Raw genomic sequence first — 18,365 nt, 5'->3', positions numbered from 1 at the left:
CGGAATCTGGAAAATGTTAGTTGATTAGTTGAGTTGAATACTACCATCTCACGAGCTCACCTGGTGATAGTAGCGTTGTGGATGAGCTGGTCGGCAAAAAGGAGCATTGACTTGGCCAGACCTGTTCCGCCAGAAGTCATCCCGAAATGTTCCAAGGACAGAATTGGCAGTACCATTGACAGTGTAGGCCTCCTGTATCGACATCCACCATGCAAGACAAGACCCAGAGATGGAAAAGTGATAGGGAAAGAATGGGACAGGGTGTATCATGGAATGCAGCATCAGTCCACAAACCCAGCAGTTGGAAGTGTTCATGATCAGCTGGTGATGATGCAACATTTGGATGAAGGTGTTGTTGAAGAATTCTGCACGGCGGGGTAATTTGTGGGCTGGTAGCGTGAAATACTGGTGTTCTGCAGGAGTCGGGGTAGGAGTTGGTGAGGTAACAGGATGGTAGATTAGCAACAGCCAACCAAGGATAGACAGGATGAGGGAGATAAACAACGTCACCACGGTGGCCATGAAGCATTTACTATGTTGTAGACTGACATCTTGTGACTGGATTCAAGTGTTTTAGACGGCTGCCATTGTGCTAAGCCAGGGACCTCTAGTGGCTGTCTGTGATTGGTGGTTGCTTCACTGGGCGCAGGTGCTAAGGGCCCTATGGCGTACCTTAGTCTGACACACCAGCACTCCTCTCAGCTGGGGAAGGTCACAGCCCTACAGCCTATAGGCACTTGGCAAAGTCAAGGGCAAGCCTTCCCTTGGGGGCGCAAGTTGTATCGGTCGGAAGTAGGGACAGTATGGTCGGGAAACAATTGTTCTTGGTGTTGAGCAGAGTTAAGGGAGGGTTCCACCCTTCCTTTCAGTATGCTGTCACTCTCTGCTTCCGTGGATGTAGAAGGCAGTCTGGCATCGCTGAATAGGACAAATGTCTGGACTGTTTCTGTTTCTGAGTCTCCTTGTCCTTCCCTCACCCACTGATCATAGGGGAGGGGAAGAGGCACACGCCTGCAGTGTGACGACGGCACCCAATTCCTCCGACCTTCTACTTTCACTGAGGTGCGGGTGGCCAGTAACACCTGACGGGGCTGTGTCCATCCGGGCTCGAGGCTCTTAGTCCGTTGAAAGATATATTCACCAGGTTGGATGACGTGTCCTGGTTTTTGTCAGGTATGGCCTCATGCATCTGGTGATAAAGAGTACAATAGGTATTAGTTAAACTGTACATATAATCAGTTAATACAGGGTATTCAACATCAGACAGTTTCTTAGGCCGTGGGATACCCCATACATTGGCAGGCCTCCCGAACACAATTTCATGGGGGGATAGCCCTATTCTGGTGTGGGCCGTTCTTCTTGTGGACAGTAGAGCTAAGGGCAGAGCATCAACCCAAGTGACACCTGTCTCGGCTACTATTTTGGCCATTTTAGTTTTTAGGATGCCATTGTACACCTCCACTAGACCTGCTGACTGGGGGTGGTTAGCTGCATGAAATGTTTGTTTTATACCCAATGCTGTACAGACATATTCCATAATTTGAGCCGTAAAGTGGGTCCCGTTGTCACTCCAGACCAAGCGGGGCAAACTGAACCGTGGGAGGTACTTTTTTAATAGCACTTTGGCAGTAGTGATAGCGGTGCAGTCTTTGACGGGGTAGGCCTCCACCCATCGGCTGACGGTACAGACCACCACTAGGACATATTTCAAATTGCTACATCGGTCCATCTGGATGTAATCCATTTGGAGGACTTCAAAAGGGAAGGTAGGAGGAGAGAATCCTCCCTTAGGAGTAACTGTGCCTTTTCCTGGGTTATACATTAGGCAACTCATGCATGTTTTAACCAGCTTGTCAGCATATGCTGGTATCTTCGAGTTGTACCATGTAGGTTCCAACAGTTTACATATCCCTTTTGCACTGATGTGAGCAGGACCATGGGCCATCATAACTACTGGTAGCACGTGACTGTCAGGTAACATCCATTGTCTTTCCATAGTCGTACGGACCCAACAACCATCAATTCCCTCCTTTGCTAATTGCTCCATCCACACCCTTAGTTCCTCAGGAGTAGTATGGGACTGAATATCAATCACACTCTGTACTGTGTTTTCAACCATGCCCTCGTCTGCCACTGTTGGAAACCGGTTATTTCGGGTAGGCTAAGGCTGATGCCAAAGCCAGGCAGAAACCACCATTCCAGTCAGGGCAAGGAAGTCACACGCCAAGATAACCCCTGCTCGCCCTCTAGGTAGCATGGCGCGGGCAGTCTAGGCTAAACTCGGAGGCGATGTGTAAAGCATTTGCGTCAGCGCACAACAGCAACAACATACTAGGTACACCACAAAAGAGACTCCACACAAGGTTATATTAAAATAACTTTTGTATTGTCAAAACATATCAGATAGAAATTACACATGTACATTGTGCCAACTGGCACGGCAATATTCACAAGGGATTATTTACAAGACAGGGCCACATGGGCCACTGTCTGAATCAACACTTTGCAGATATAGAAATACTTGTCAGAAATTAGAATAAAAGTATATAAACTTCACTGTAACACAAAGTAACAGTTATAGATCACATCCAGTAACTACTGGGAACAGGTAAGTACCACCTACGCAACCCTAAACTCCTTGGGAGACTGTCACGCAGGGGACCAGGACCTTACTAGGACCACCTGTACTAAGAAAGAAGAACCACCTAAGTATCACACAGCATTTAGGGGTCTAAGAAAGAATACATTACTCATGATGCAATAAACCTACATTCAGAGGAGTAGAAAAGACAACCACCTAAGAATAAACACATTTAGGGGTATAAACCAGAACACCTTACCCATGATGCATGAACACATTCAGAGGAGTAATAAAGAGAAACACATGAGGCCTAAAGCATTCAGAGGTGTTAAGAATAAAGCACATGATGCAATAAAATACATTCAGGGGTGCAGCGCCAGAAGACACAGGATGACTAAACATTCAGAGGTGCAGCGCCTGGAAAGAAAGACACATAATGCATAAACATTCAGAGGTGCCATAACATAAGTCAATAGCGCAAAAACACACAGTAGGCAATTACTATTAAAAGCATAGAAATCGCATTGCGCCAACACTACATAAGCCACTACCTGTGGCAGTCCCTAGGCCAACTGGCCTTGTGGGGCAAAGACGCCCTGAGTCCAAAGTCAGGGTGCGCTGCCATGCAGCGCCAGTCTCAAAGTACAAAAAGCCTAAACGTGGCAGCTGCCCACGAAGTGCTGGGCAACTGTGTACCAGAAGCTGTGGCAGGGCTCTCAGTAGCCCCTAGAACAGATCTGCGCCACCTTAGCCACACAGGCTCTAAAACAAACACTGCGCACGTTGGAGCCACACAGGCCCTGGCCAACACGGGTCAAACGTTGGAGCCACACTGGCTCTAAAGCAACATGCCCCCTGGAGCCTCCCTGGACACGAGCTTCTCCCAGGCAGGAGGGGACGGGCACCGACAATATGCCCCGACGCCCCTACTTATCTAACATGGCCCCCAAGAGCCTCAACAGGCTCTGAACACGACTTAGGGCAGTTGGAGTCCCTCACGGGGGACTCGAGTCAAGAAAACGCCCTCCTGAGCCTCAACAGGCTCACCAAACAACATGCGGGCACGAGCCTCTCACAGGGCTCCAAGTAATATGCCCCGCGATCGTCGGGGCGGCCCTCTGCCAAGCGGGGCCGCCCAAAGCATCCTCGCTCCGTTGGAGTCCCTCACGGGGGACTCTGGCACAAATACTGCCCCCGGGTTGTGGGAGCCTCTACAGGCTCTGCGCGACGTTGGGGCGGCCCACTGCCATCGGGGGCCGCCCTGCATACACCAGCGTCTTAGGGCCGGTCAAACGCCCGCACCCCACTCACCGGTCTCCTGAGGCGGCGGCTGCTCGCGGGGGCTCTGCTCCTGCCGCCGGAGCCCCGCCTGCTCCTCCAGACGGCAGCTCCTCCCGCCGGCCTCGATGTGGCGGCTTCCACTGGCGGCGGGGGAATCTCCGGTCTCCCTCTCCACACGGGAGACCGGCAACGACAACCCAGAGCTTCTCCCCAGGCAGGGGGAAGCGGGAACAGCCCTCTCCCGGCCACCATGCGTCCTTCCTCCTCTTCGGCTCCCCACCACTTCACGCAGCTTCCAGGAGTCAGCCAACCACAGCGCGGCTCCTGGACCAGGCTCCCGTCCAAGGACCAATCAGAGCACGGCTCTCCTCGGGTCCCGGCCAATCCGGTCGCGGCCCCTTCGTGGTTGTTTTCTCCGCGGCAGATCGAGGTGGGCACTCGTAAATAATTAAATAAATACGGGCAAGAAGCCTCAGCGCGTCCAGCGCTATAAGTGAGCATAAAAGCGCTCCTAAGCGCTAGGAAGTCCAGAGAAAGCGCTCTCAACAGGAAAAGGCAGCCTCTCCATGCTGCCACGGTCCCAGAGCCTCCCAGGGGTAAAGCCAAGTCCCCTCCTCAGCCCAGGCAGGGCAGAGGGGTCCCCCAGGAGTCCAGGCATCCAGGAGCTGGGCAGCACCCACCCCTGGTCGATTCAACTCCAGAGAAAGAAGAACATTTTGGAAGGGGCAGAGCCCCTTCTTATCCACAGAAAAAGCTTTGAAGTCTTTAGAAGTCTTTGTGTAGGCGAGCCCTAAGCTCTGGGAGTATCTGGTTTCCCTCGCCTGTCAGCCTCAGGTCAGAGGTGACAGGGGGCCATCGGGAGGGAGAGTCATCCAGGGTGGGCCGACAGACACAGCCTGGCACCACCAGAGCTCTTTCCACTCCCCCCTAACAGCAGATGGGGGGCCTTCATCTACGGCTTGACTCAGACCCCCTCCTCCAGACAGTCCATCTACCAACAGGCCCAGGCATGCCTGGGCCAGGCCCATCAGCCAATCACGTGCTAGCAGACTCACTACACAATTATGCCAACTTCTAAAAGTGGCGCTTCTAGACTACACACAGCCATGCCGCATACACCATTCTGCAGCATTTATTCTCACGAGTTCATACATATCAAACTCGCCCCTGCACTCCCCATTCATCAGGAATCTACCATGGGCATACATATTCCCCATTCATTCCTATGGGAGGGCAGGTCACTCACCATCCATACACAGAAAGCACACGCACTTTACACTGTACCACAGTGAAAAAGTGCGCAGAGGCCTACAATCACCAATCCAGAATCCAAAAACAGGCTAGGAAAAAGCAAAAAGTCACGGGGTAACCCTGCCCAAAGGACCGGGTCCAACATATCCCCCTTCCAGCCAAAACGCAGGGTAGACCAATCACTACACTGATGGTCTTCAATGCTTTGGGCGACAAAACCACGGAGACGGGCCTGCAGGGCAGGGCCACCTTACAGTTTTTCGCCACTCTGAACCCACAGGGATTTCCCTCACAAAAGCTCTCTGACCCAACTAGGATACCCCACTGGTACACACTAGTCATCCACAGCCAGGACCAGGCCCTAGGCCATCCAAAGATCACAGGTCCTAACCAATCCACAGAGTGGGGGCAGAAGCCCCTGGCACACAATAGCCAATCTCCACTCTCTCTCTCAGGGTAGCTACACTACCACTGATCCTACACCCTAGGGACCACACCCTCAGGCTGACTAGAGGTCACAGCAAGAATGCCCGATCCTACCTCTACTCCACCAATGTTAGAACTGGGGGTCTCTAGTTGGCAGAGGTAAGTACCTTAGATCAAGTAGGGACCCTGGCTTCCAGTCAGGGTGAAGGAATAACCCTCACAGGGAAGCACTCACCAAAACACAACTCTCCTACCAAATCAGGACCTCACTCCGTCACTGGTCTACCACCTGGAAACGATTCCACTTCTGAGGTACAAAGCACACAGCACAGTCCCTCTTCAAGCAGGTGGGGGCACAGCACACAGCAAAGCCCCCTTTCCTCTACCTTAGTGGAAACAACAAACTGCAGGTGGGCCCCAGAACACACAGCAAGGGCCGCCTCCTCAGTCTCTTCAGTTGATCCACCTTAGTAGAGACTCCCCTTGACCTAGAAGTTTCCTAATCTCCCAACCTAGGATTTACACCCTTAAGTTGCACCGGGGTCAGAAGTACACCGTCCTTCTGCACCCCCTTCCAGTTCCACTATCACAGGCACAGTATGTCTCAGGCTAGACAGAGCACACGCCAGCGGCGTAGCAACGACACACTCTCCTCCCACCGGGGTCAGAAGTAAGACACCCTCCCTCTGCACCCCCCTCCAGAGTTCTGCACCCTCCCACCTTGGAGCGGTACCCCTGGAAGCCAACAACCGGTCAGGACACTGACTACAGATGCCCTTCCTTCCAGGTCAGGCTGAACCTGAACCTGGCCTCCCCCCTCCTCGGGGAACGACCTCCAGAGGCCCCCAAAAAAAAATGGTCAAGCACTCTAGACGGTCAAATGCCCAGCGAACCAGGACTTCTGCACCCTCCACTTAGGAGCGGTACTGCCCAACACTAGGACCGCCGGAGTTCTGGTTACAGAAACTCCCCGTCCTCTTGACACAGGAAGATCCTCCTCAAATGACTTATAAGTACAGCCTAGGCCCCTGACCTGGCGCTCCCTTAGGGAACCCTCCAGGCCCTGAGACAAGGTTTCGGGCTAACGTGGGACACACCGTCCCACACTCACTCCGCCTCCACTGAGACAGGACGTGAGCCCCTACACCCCTATCATCCTAATGGGACATAGCTGGGCTACACATGAACCTCTTCACCTACACAGGATCATCAGATACACAAGCCACTACTGTTAGAATCACTCCCTAATGTCTCTGTAAGACATCCAGCGCACCGCCAGACATCCACCTTCTTGTCCAATGCCTCTGCAGGACGTCCTGCACACCACCAGAGGTACACCTCACGTGCAAGCTCCTTACAAAAAACTCACACAAACTCCTCCAGTTCAAGACACCACTCATCCACACACTCCCCCTCCAGACTGGTGAGACAGTTCCTCACTGCCTCTGACTCTCAACCTGTCACCCTCTTACTGAGCACCAGGCACCATACTCTGGGAACTGGGAATGGGACTACACGCACTGGACACATTTAAGCTGCCACCACTGGATCCTACCATACGGGGGAATCCAGACACACACACTACACTCAGGGAATAACCACCCTCCTGAGCAAGCAATTTCTCCTCCACCCTCCCTCTCTTCCATCTACCCACACAGGGACAGGAATAGGAGTTGGACACTGGACCGAGCAAGCGATTCCTACTCTATGGGAACCTCCCCTCTCTACTGGCGTCCCGCCCTGTCGTTTTCTCTCATCTGCCACTAAACATAAAGCGCAGGAACACCATCTGAAAATGACACTCTTGAGGAAAAACAAAATCAAAAACAATAATCCCAAACATGTGACTATCTGAAAAATGCAGAGTTCTGTAATGTAGCCAGTTGTTGCTATGGCACTGCGCAAACACACGTCCAAATCCCACCGCTGCCACCAATGTTGGAAACCGGTTATTTCGGGTAGGCTAAGGCTGATGCCAAAGCCAGGCAGAAACCACCATTCCAGTCAGGGCAAGGAAGTCACACGCCAAGATAACCCCTGCTCGCCCTCTAGGTAGCATGGCGCGGGCAGTCTAGGCTAAACTCGGAGGCGATGTGTAAAGCATTTGCGTCAGCGCACAACAGCAACAACATACTAGGTACACCACAAAAGAGACTCCACACAAGGTTATATTAAAATAACTTTTGTATTGTCAAAACATATCAGATAGAAATTACACATGTACATTGTGCCAACTGGCACGGCAATATTCACAAGGGATTATTTACAAGACAGGGCCACATGGGCCACTGTCTGAATCAACACTTTGCAGATATAGAAATACTTGTCAGAAATTAGAATAAAAGTATATAAACTTCATTGTAACACAAAGTAACAGTTATAGATCACATCCAGTAACTACTGGGAACAGGTAAGTACCACCTACGCAACCCTAAACTCCTTGGGAGACTGTCACGCAGGGGACCAGGACCTTACTAGGACCACCTGTACTAAGAAAGAAGAACCACCTAAGTATCACACAGCATTTAGGGGTCTAAGAAAGAATACATTACTCATGATGCAATAAACCTACATTCAGAGGAGTAGAAAAGACAACCACCTAAGAATAAACACATTTAGGGGTATAAACCAGAACACCTTACCCATGATGCATGAACACATTCAGAGGAGTAATAAAGAGAAACACATGAGGCCTAAAGCATTCAGAGGTGTTAAGAATAAAGCACATGATGCAATAAAATACATTCAGGGGTGCAGCGCCAGAAGACACAGGATGACTAAACATTCAGAGGTGCAGCGCCTGGAAAGAAAGACACATAATGCATAAACATTCAGAGGTGCCATAACATAAGTCAATAGCGCAAAAACACACAGTAGGCAATTACTATTAAAAGCATAGAAATCGCATTGCGCCAACACTACATAAGCCACTACCTGTGGCAGTCCCTAGGCCAACTGGCCTTGTGGGGCAAAGACGCCCTGAGTCCAAAGTCAGGGTGCGCTGCCATGCAGCGCCAGTCTCAAAGTACAAAAAGCCTAAACGTGGCAGCTGCCCACGAAGTGCTGGGCAACTGTGTACCAGAAGCTGTGGCAGGGCTCTCAGTAGCCCCTAGAACAGATCTGCGCCACCTGAGCCACACAGGCTCTAAAACAAACACTGCGCACGTTGGAGCCACACAGGCCCTGGCCAACACGGGTCAAACGTTGGAGCCACACTGGCTCTAAAGCAACATGCCCCCTGGAGCCTCCCTGGACACGAGCTTCTCCCAGGCAGGAGGGGACGGGCACCGACAATATGCCCCGACGCCCCTACTTATCTAATATGGCCCCCAAGAGCCTCAACAGGCTCTGAACACGACTTAGGGCAGTTGGAGTCCCTCACGGGGGACTCGAGTCAAGAAAACGCCCTCCTGAGCCTCAACAGGCTCACCAAACAACATGCGGGCACGAGCCTCTCACAGGGCTCCAAGTAATATGCCCCGCGATCGTCGGGGCGGCCCTCTGCCAAGCGGGGCCGCCCAAAGCATCCTCGCTCCGTTGGAGTCCCTCACGGGGGACTCTGGCACAAATACTGCCCCCGGGTTGTGGGAGCCTCTACAGGCTCTGCGCGACGTTGGGGCGGCCCACTGCCATCGGGGGCCGCCCTGCATACACCAGCGTCTTAGGGCCGGTCAAATGCCCGCACCCCACTCACCGGTCTCCTGAGGCGGCGGCTGCACGCGGGGGCTCTCTGCTCCTGCCGCCGGAGCCCCGCCTGCTCCTCCAGACGGCAGCTCCTCCCGCCGGCCTCGATGTGGCGGCTTCCACTGGCGGCGGGGGAATCTCCGGTCTCCCTCTCCACACGGGAGACCGGCAACGACAACCCAGAGCTTCTCCCCAGGCAGGGGGAAGCGGGAACAGCCCTCTCCCGGCCACCATGCGTCCTTCCTCCTCTTCGGCTCCCCACCACGTCACGCAGCTTCCAGGAGTCAGCCAACCACAGCGCGGCTCCTGGACCAGGCTCCCGTCCAAGGACCAATCAGAGCACGGCTCTCCTCGGGTCCCGGCCAATCCGGTCGCGGCCCCTTCGTGGTTGTTTTCTCCGCGGCAGATCGAGGTGGGCACTCGTAAATAATTAAATAAATACGGGCAAGAAGCCTCAGCGCGTCCAGCGCTATAAGTGAGCATAAAAGCGCTCCTAAGCGCTAGGAAGTCCAGAGAAAGCGCTCTCAACAGGAAAAGGCAGCCTCACCATGCTGCCACGGTCCCAGAGCCTCCCAGGGGTAAAGCCAAGTCCCCTCCTCAGCCCAGGCAGGGCAGAGGGGTCCCCCAGGAGTCCAGGCATCCAGGAGCTGGGCAGCACCCACCCCTGGTCGATTCAACTCCAGAGAAAGAAGAACATTTTGGAAGGGGCAGAGCCCCTTCTTATCCACAGAAAAAGCTTTGAAGTCTTTAGAAGTCTTTGTGTAGGCGAGCCCTAAGCTCTGGGAGTATCTGGTTTCCCTCGCCTGTCAGCCTCAGGTCAGAGGTGACAGGGGGCCATCGGGAGGGAGAGTCATCCAGGGTGGGCCGACAGACACAGCCTGGCACCACCAGAGCTCTTTCCACTCCCCCCTAACAGCAGATGGGGGGCCTTCATCTACGGCTTGACTCAGACCCCCTCCTCCAGACAGTCCATCTACCAACAGGCCCAGGCATGCCTGGGCCAGGCCCATCAGCCAATCACGTGCTAGCAGACTCACTACACAATTATGCCAACTTCTAAAAGTGGCGCTTCTAGACTACACACAGCCATGCCGCATACACCATTCTGCAGCATTTATTCTCACGAGTTCATACATATCAAACTCGCCCCTGCACTCCCCATGCATCAGGAATCTACCATGGGCATACATATTCCCCATTCATTCATTAGTGGAGAAGTGTGGCTCACTGGTTAGAGGAGGCAGACCTGGATGCAGATTTCAGCCCAGGACCAGGGTTCAATTCCCGGCTCGCCGGGGTCTTGAATCCTAAAATGTCCATGGACTCGACAATTCTCGCTCCGGTGCCTACTCGATTCACGGGTTCACACTCTGCGACTCTGGGCAATAGCTTGCTTAATCTCCACAACGGCCCCTCGCGGCGGGATGCCTGGCTTTCACCTTGCGGATACCCTGCCGGGGTTATCTCACAGGGGAATACCAGGACGGGTTCCCTAAGCAAGCGCTTAGAAACCGCTTGGTGATTTGCGCTATATAAATTCCTGTACATTTACATTTACATTCCTATGGGAGGGCAGGTCACTCACCATCCATACACAGAAAGCACACGCACTTTACACTGTACCACAGTGAAAAAGTGCGCAGAGGCCTACAATCACCAATCCAGGTTCCAAAAACAGGCTAGGAAAAAGCAAAAAGTCACGGGGTAAACCTGCCCAAAGGACCGGGTCCAACAGCCACCTACCTAGCGGGACCTCCTACATACATTCCTTCCCTTTTCTTAAGAGCTGTTTGTCTGGCCGTCTGGTCAGCCAGGGCATTGCCTTTCCCAACATCATCTGTCACTTTCTTATGGGCTGTACATTTTATGATGGCCACCTTTCTGGGGAGTGTCAGGGAGTCTAACAGTCAGTGAATTAGGGGGCCATGTTGAATCTTGGTCCCATGGGAAGTAAGGAAATTCCTTTCTTTCCACAACCTCCCGAACTTGTGGGCCACCCCGAAGGAATATTGTCCGTCAGTATAAATATTTACCATCATCCCTTTGCTTAACTCACAAGCTCTAGTGAGGGCCACTAATTCTGCTGCTTGAGCAGAGCACTGCGGAATCTGAGCTGGTTCTACTACTCGCCCTAATGTCGTGAGGGCTTAGGCGGCTGAAGTGTTACCATCTGACCCTCTGAGACATGATCCGTCCACATACAGTGTACCTTCTGGTTCTGCTATCGGGGTGTCCTGTAAATCAACCCGTCCCTTCGTCTCCTCCTCTGTCCTTAATATGCAGTTATGTGGGTCTAAGCGGGCATCCTGAGTATCCAGTGGGAGTAATGTGTCGGGGTTTAGTACAGTGCATCTTTTGATGTTAATGTGGCTGGCAAAGAGTGTAGTTTTATCCTGTGAGTCGAGTGCTAGTGAGGTACTGTGTCTTGGTGTTATTAAGGAGGGTATCTACAGAATGGGGGACCATCAGAGTCAGGGGAGAGTTCATGACGATCCCCGCACTCTGACCGACCATGAGGGCGGTCGCAGCGGTCGCCCGTAGGCACCCTGTGAGAGCCCTTGCAACAGGATCTAAGGTGGCTGAAAAATAGGCACATGGCCGATGGTGACCTCCGAACATCTGGGTCAAGACAGCGCATGCACAGCCGTCTGTCCCATGTACAAAAATAATTACTTGTTTGTTATAATCAGGAGTACCGAGGACTGGAGCAGTACACAGAGCCTTTTTTAAATTTTGGAAGGCCTGTGCATGCTCTCTAGTCCATGGAAAGGAACTGTCTGATATGTCTTTAGTGATGAGAGCAAGAAGAGGTTTGACCATGGCCGAAAAATTGGAAATCCACTGTCTACAGTATGAGGTTAGGCCTATGAAGGCTCGCACCGGCTTTTGTGTTTGTGGGGCCGTCATAGCATTGATAATGGCTACACGATCAGTGGTGCGCTGCCTTCCCTCCTTCAAGAGAAGATGACCTAAATAGGTCACCTTCTCTTGACAAAACTGAAGCTTTTTCAAAGAGACTTTGTGATTATGGAGGGCAAGGTGGCGTAACAAACAGAGAGTAGCTTCTTTACATGCTGGGGCAGAATTTGCAGCAATGAGGAGGTCATCTACATATTGTAATAGGGTGGAATTGTCAGGGAGTTCCAAGGAATCTAGTTGACTTTTTAGGACTTGACTATAGATACTGGGGCTCTCGGTGAAACCTTGAGGCGTGCGGCAGAATCTAAAGATCCGCCCACCAAGGGAGAAACCAAAAAATGTCTGCTGTCAGGATGTATAGCAATGCTATGACAGAGAAGTGCGTTGCGTCAGAAGGGACCATCGTTAAGAGGGCTGTAATGTCGGGGACAACAGGATATTGGGAGATTGTTATTTTGTTAAGGGCTCTCAGGTCAATCACAAATCTGCATATTTTAGGGGAGAGAGCATCTCCATTGGTCTTTTTAAGAACAGGAATAATGGGACTGCACTGTCCCATCACTCTTACTTATTGATTCGAGCACTATATATCGAGCGCAGCATAGCTTCAATCGAATTTATCTTCATTGATGATGTTTTTTAACACAGGAATCATTTCCTCATCACCTAGTGCATGTCAACAATATTCATTAAATCCATACACAGGGCATGTTCACTTTCACATAAATTGTTGTTTTACTATTATGTTTGCTAAGGTCCTGTATTATGTTATTTGTAGGCCCCTGAAGAAGGGTCACCCTGACCCGAAATGCATTGGGCAAAGGAGTAAATACAAAATTCTATAGATGTGGAAGAAAAAGAAAAAAAATTCTTATGAAGTACAATAAGGAATAAATATTTTGGATGTAATAAACATCAGATAAACTATGGAAAAAGCTTCATTGATTAATTTTTGAAACATTCAACAATACAGGAGAAGAAACCTAGCAGTTTCTAGTTTACAGAGAACACGTCTCCGTGAGAGGGTCCCCCCCATTTCACAAATCAGGAATTTCTACGTTAAAGGCGCGGTTCTGGCTCCGTGTGTCAGACGTAGCGCCCACCCAAGTGGAACTATCTTCAGAAACTTGGATTAAAAGAGTGCAAAGGGATCACAATTTTATTATATCAAACTGTTACAGATATTGCCATGTGTCTCCTCCACTACGCCCTTGTCCATTAATTCAGATATTATTGTTAAAAGGGCCATTTCTCCTTCCGCGGGCAGTCGATACTGCCGGAGGCAGGGGAGAAGTGCACCTGGCTGGATGTGTACCACATGAGGGGATATGTTGAGACACCCTACATCAGTGTCTGATGATGCCCAGAGGGAGGAAGGTAAAGACTGCAACTCTGGTGGGAGGGGACCTGATAGATACATATAGGAAGCTGCGGTGGGGGAAATTGTTAGGGATACACCTTGAGGACTACATGATATGGTGGCATACAGAGCTTTCAGTAAATCCATGCCTAACAAGTTTTCACTGCAACCTGTAGTAAGGACCAAGGGATCATCAACATGTGCAGGGCCAATATCGAGGAGAAGGGGTTCAGAGACAGGGCTGATCACAGGTGTTCCTGCAAAACCCACGGAGACATTCATATTGCCAGAAAGGGGTGCCTCCGGGACTGACAGACGTGCAATAGAAGACCTGGTGGCCCCAGTATCCAAAAGAAAATTCTGATCGTTCCCTACAACTGATATTTGAACATATGGGCCCCTTTGATCCACTGGAATTTGCACTCTGGCAATACCCCTTTCCTGGCTGTCCTATGCTTAGTAGGACCCTTGGTAGGACCCTTTCTCATCAACGTCATCATAATCGTCATTGTAATAAGTGCGTGTTGCAGGGGTGTGGAAATTTTTCAAAAATCTACTTGGCCAAGGGACAAAATGTTACACAAATCTACTTGTCCTGGGAAGGTCACTGCTTGTGCCGCCTATTCCATAAATTACTAAGGGAGGTCTACACGAAGAGAACCTGCACTGCAATCAGTGCAACATATTATGCGATATATATTTCAAGTGAAAGTCCAATGATGCAATGCATGGTCATGCACTCTTAAATGCAACTGTTGTAGTGGGTGGTTGTACAGCATGCGTGCAGATGTGGCAGTGTGCACTTCACCCAATTATCAACTAATTTGCATGTAACACATTTTCATATGAAGAGAAATAGTACTTAAAGGCAGTGTGCAGACTTATAATTGACTACATTTCTTGAAGTGTTTTTGGCACAGACAAGACTTTGTCGAAAAATGAACCTGTAGGATAGAAGGGTGTTCTCCATCTTAGGGCGAACTCATAGCTGTTCAGCTTCAAAAATACTCGGATGTGATGCCCTGATAAACTTGTGAATGGGAATAGCTGCACTTCTTGGCAGACCTTATGAACAGTTCATGGGGCAGAAAAACCACGTAGCAGATGTGCTGTGGCTCACTGAGGCAGTATACGCAAGTGCAAATACACAAGAGGCAGTAATAGGCAGTTAAATCAATCTTTTCTTTTATACTTCTGGTCAGGTGTGGTGTGTTTATATTATTGTGCACTCACCTGTTCATCTCTACATTCTTCTCCCACACAAAGAGCATATACAGCACTGGCAGTAGCAGTACAGGGTTCTCTCTTGCATAGAGTAATGGCAGCAGCTGAATAAGCTACCCTAACATGAAAAAGTGCAGCTCACCAATTGATGTTCAAGTTTGTCTCTCTTAGATATGTAGGACATGTAGCAGCAGTGAAATCTTTATACTCACACAGCTGGAAAGCAAGCGTTAGTTTCATAGCGAAGGGAAGGAGTGTTACTTTGAAAAGACAGTAAATCAAGAAGTGCAGAGCTGAGCATCATTGAGACGGGGCCTAGTGAGTAACTGCAACCACTCAAAATGTCATGTCACATCTAGCAAGGACGCCTAGGCTCAGTCACAGTAGAGTTGGAAACACTGTCCTGACCTCTTGGATAGTCAAATGCTATCTGCTGAATGAAGTGTGTTTATTCTTCAGCTGATTTAGATCCAATAATAGCTGAACAAACACCCAAAAGGGCCACTACTTTATTTTACTTTCCTCTCATGACCTATCAGCACTGGTGGCTTAGTGGACTTATGCGTCCATTGTTGGGCTCTGTGTTTGACCTCATGGTCACAGGTTCAAATCCTGCTGGGTTCACTCAGCCTTTCATCCTTCTGAGGTCGATAAAATGAGTAACATGGAGTTGGGTAACAATAAACATATGTTACTCAGCGCCAAGATACCCTTCTGGGTGAACATGTGCTTTAAAAATGCATGTTAGGTTGTTAAGCCAGGACACAACCCTAAACACTGAGGCACTTTCCCTGCACTTCTTGCACTGATCGTGGTAAAGTCCGAGTTCAGCATTCTTTCCTTTCACCTTTAAAACTGGGAAAGCTTCAGAATCTGCTGCTTCATCTGTGAAAGGAAAGCACCATGCTTGTCATGTGAGCTTGGTGTGGGCATTTATTTTTTGCAGTTTTTATTATATAGTGCGATCATGACCCAAAGGTATTGGAGTGCTTGTCATGAGCACCAGTTACATTACAAAATGTCATGATTATTTTTTCTTTTATTTAGGCCACAGAAGAATAAGTAATCAGCCCAGAATCGCAGGATGTTTAACAATGCTGAGACTTGAACCTGGTCCCCAAGGTTCAAAGTCGGCAGCTCTGGCTGTAACTGGGGAGTTGGGAGCTGGGTAGGTATCTGTGTGTGAAGGGCGTAAGGAGGGTGGTTGGTAAAATGGTGGGGCAGCCCCACTCTCTTTAAAATAAGGGGACTCTTTGCTCCCTTCACTCAGTCTGGAGTCTATGACAGGAGGCCCTCCGCCTACCTCTTCTCCTGCCCTGCTCTCCAAACCCCATGGCAGCAAGTCCTGAATACTGTATTCAGAGGGCAGTGTGAGTGCAACAGTGATAGCAGGCACAGCCTGCGAGCGGTCTGCTCAGTGGCTGAAGTGCATAAAAAAAGCATGGGAACTGTGATGCTACATGAAACTGAGGAGGCAGGGTTAGCGAGTCTGGGGCGGGGTCACAGTAGTGGCTAAAAAAACCAAATATTTTCTAACTTTTTGTGGTCTTTCACCTTCATGTATAATAATGGACAGCTTTAGTTGAAATTAAAGTTATGTTAATCAGTGTGTATTTTGTTTATTTTGTTTATTTTACAGAGTTTTATATAGCGTGAACTTGACCCGAATCAGGTATCAGGGCGCTTTACATAGCACCAGTTGCATTACATGAGGACCCATTCATCTTTTGTTAGGCACGGGGAGATTAACAGCCTGATTCATGAAGCTAAATTGCACTCGCAAAGGGCAAGATTCTCAGAATCTTGCCTTTTGCGAGTGCAATTTTTGCATTTGGGATTCATCATCCCAAATGCAAAATTCGCTATTTAAGAAGTCGCACATTTGCGAAGAATTGAATTTAAGGAATCTCTATTTGAGATTCCTTAAATGCAATTCATGAAGCATTTTAAAATTGCGAAAATGCAATTTTGGGCCGCTATTTACCGAGAGGTCAGACCTCTCGGTAAATAGCAAAAACTTAGAAAAATGCTTTTAAAAGCATTTTTCTAAGTTGCATGTTGCACACACACATGTCCTAAGGACATGTGTGTGCGCAACACCTGTTTCAATTTGCATTTAAGGGGTGCTACAGGGTGTCTTTTGGACACCCCTGGCACCCTTTAAATCGCTATCTTATTTGCGATTAGCTAATTGCTAATCGCAAATAAGGAATACTCCCCATTCATTCCTATGGGCCTTTTGGCCCATAGGAATGAATAGGGAGTTATTCCTTATTTGCGATTAGCAATTTGCTACTCGCAAATAAGGAATGTGTAGGAATCGCTATTTATTTAGCAATTCCTACATGAATACCGTTTTGCGAGTCCTTAATAGCGATTCGCTATGAATCACTATTAGGGGCTGGCAAAACGGCCCGTTGATGAATAAGGCTGTAAGTGATTTGCCCAGAATCACAGGATATTGAGCCAATGCAGAGACTAGAATCTGGTTCCCCGGCTCCAAAGTCGGCAGACCCGTTCCTATAAGGATGTTGGGCTTCTTTAAAAATAAAAGTTTATAATTTTTAAATGCAATCACTGGGGTGGTGGGGTGCTGACCCATGCAGGCCACTATCGCTGTCAATATAGCCAATTGGAGGGAGTTACAATTTGCGAACTGCCTAATGAATATTAATCAGGCAAGTCGTTCTACAATCACCTTCGATTTTGTATTTTGCAAACCGACCTATTAGTACTTAGGTCGGTTCATAAAGAATGGACTGGTCGTAAAAAGTAGAAATGTAATTTGGGACCCCTCTTAAAGACTAGTATCTTAGTACATCTGGTAAAGCTTGTGTAAAATACTTAATTTTGAAGTCCTAAGATGGCTGACTAAGAGGATGCTATTTTCCAAACATTTAAGCTGCTGACACAAAAGTCTAAAAACCTCAGACATGTCCAAGCCATCACGTCATGCCCGGCAATACTTCAGTACTTGGAGATGAAGGAATGAGGATTGTCATTCTTTCGACCTGGTGTGGGTCCTGAATATCGAGTAGGGAATATTTTTATACCTTAATATAGTAGGCATATTATCAGGGACAAAATATCGACAGGTAAGTATAGATTTTCTAGACCTAATTCCACATCTGTGTACCTTATGATATCTATATTGTCAAGGTACGCAGATGTGAAGTTAAGAGAATTAAAACTACACTGCGATATATGCACTTACCTTTCATTTTTTTTGTATTTAATACTTTGGCCACGATAGTAAGGTATAATGATATAACCTAGTCGATTTGACCTGACATTTACCTGACTTGACGGGAACTTTGTTTTGCATTCAAATTACTTGATCCAATCAGATCTGGCTCCTGAAGTTTGGATCTGTGGAGAGTATTGGGTCACAGATCTTTGGTCTCCCTGGAGGCGGTCTCCTTGTGTTGGTGGCGGCCTGGACCGCAGCCTGTCCCGGTTGGGAAGCATTTAGCCAACCAAGCCCTGAAACTTGAATCGGAGCGCAGCCCAGAGAGGTCCTTGGTCAAAGCACACCTCAGAGGAAGCGATCCTGAGTTTGAGGGCAAATCTGTCGAGCCTGACACAAGTCAAGAGGCTATACGGTGACCTAGCAGTGGAATTGGCCCTGTTGTTGCCCAT

The sequence above is a fragment of the Lissotriton helveticus genome, chromosome 5_1, assembly GCF_964261635.1.
Source record: "Lissotriton helveticus chromosome 5_1, aLisHel1.1, whole genome shotgun sequence".
In the NCBI taxonomy this organism is placed as follows: Eukaryota; Metazoa; Chordata; class Amphibia; order Caudata; family Salamandridae; genus Lissotriton; species Lissotriton helveticus.
Note: the sequence above shows the minus strand (reverse complement) of the source record.